General features: G+C 41.6%; 1 pseudogene; it reads right to left on the bottom strand.

Annotated features, from left to right (window-relative positions):
- Positions 1-11: 11 nt before the first annotated feature.
- On the bottom strand, positions 12-557 carry LOC108524984 (developmental pluripotency-associated protein 4 pseudogene; annotated as a pseudogene).
- Between the last annotated feature and the right edge of the window lie 764 nt (positions 558-1321).

Below are 1321 nucleotides of genomic sequence, written 5' to 3'. Positions count from 1 at the left end.
GGACAGGTGGCCCCTCCGCAGGGGAAGGGCCACTTCAGGAGGGTGTGTCTCAGAACTTTGCAGGGACGTTTCCCTTTTTCCCACCTTTAATTTTTTTTTGCAATGATTTCCGGATTTTGGCCTCTTTTGCTGTGCTAGGAAAATCCTTTTGATTCGGGTAGGCAAAGGCACACAGGCGCTTATATGCATCCGACTTCTGACCTTTGGAGCTCAGCTTCAAGTGTTGGCATCAGGCCCACAGGATGTCCCGGTTAATCAGATTAACAGGTGGCAGTTTAGAGGATAATGGAGGAATTGGTATCTTCTTCTGAGGTCCGGGGTTGTCAGTGTACTCTGCCTTCTTCTCAGGGCAGAGCACTTTATCGCCTTTGACACATTTTTTTCTTTGGTTCCCTTTGCTGATGTTCCTGGCAAAGCAATCATGTTTGGTTGATTAGAAGCCTGCTGATCCTCTTCCCTCGACTTCTCTGTGGAGGTGTCCTTGCCTTTTGCCTTCTCCATACTTGTAGAGGAAGCGGAGCCTCGCAAGATGAAAAAAATGGAAATTCTTAAATTTAAAAGTTTAGGATGTCTGACAACCCTAACAAAAACAAGCAATGAGGAAAGGATTCCCTATTTAATAAATGGTGCTGGGAAAACTTGCTAGCCATATGCAGAAAACTGAAACTGGACCCCTTCCTTACACCTTATACAAAAATTAACTCAAGATGGATGAAAGGGTTAAATGTAAGACCTACAACCTTTAAAAAAAAAAACCCTATAAGAAAACCTAGGCAACACCATTCAGGACATAGGCATGGGCAAGGACTTCATTGACTAAAACACCAAAAGCAATGGCAGCAAAAGCCAGAATTGACAAATGGGATCTAATTAAAGAGCTTCTGCACAGCAAAAGAAACTCTCATCAGAGTGAACAGGTAACCTACAGAATGGGAGAAAATTTTTGCAATCTATCCGTCTGATAAAGGGCTAATATCCAGACTCTACAAGAAACTTAAACAAATTTAGAAGAAAAAGCCAAAAAACCTCATCAAAAAGTGGGCAAAGGATATGAACAGACACTTCTCAAAAGAAGACATTTATGCAGCCAATGAACATATGAAAAAAAGTTCTCATTATCACTGGTCATTAGAGAAATTCAAATCAAAACCACAATGAGATATCACCTTATGCCAGTTAGAATGGCGCTTGTTAAAAAGTCAGGAAACAACAGATGCTGGAGAGGATGTGGAGAAACAAGAATGCTTTGACACTGTTGGTGGGAGTGTAAATTAGTTCAATCATTGTGGAAGACAGCGTGGTGATTCCTCTAGGATCTAGA

Source organism: Rhinopithecus bieti, unplaced genomic scaffold (assembly GCF_001698545.2).
Source record: "Rhinopithecus bieti isolate Rb0 unplaced genomic scaffold, ASM169854v2 repeat_37717, whole genome shotgun sequence".
Taxonomy (NCBI): Eukaryota; Metazoa; Chordata; class Mammalia; order Primates; family Cercopithecidae; genus Rhinopithecus; species Rhinopithecus bieti.
Note: the sequence above shows the minus strand (reverse complement) of the source record. Positions and strands in the feature narration are given on the sequence as shown.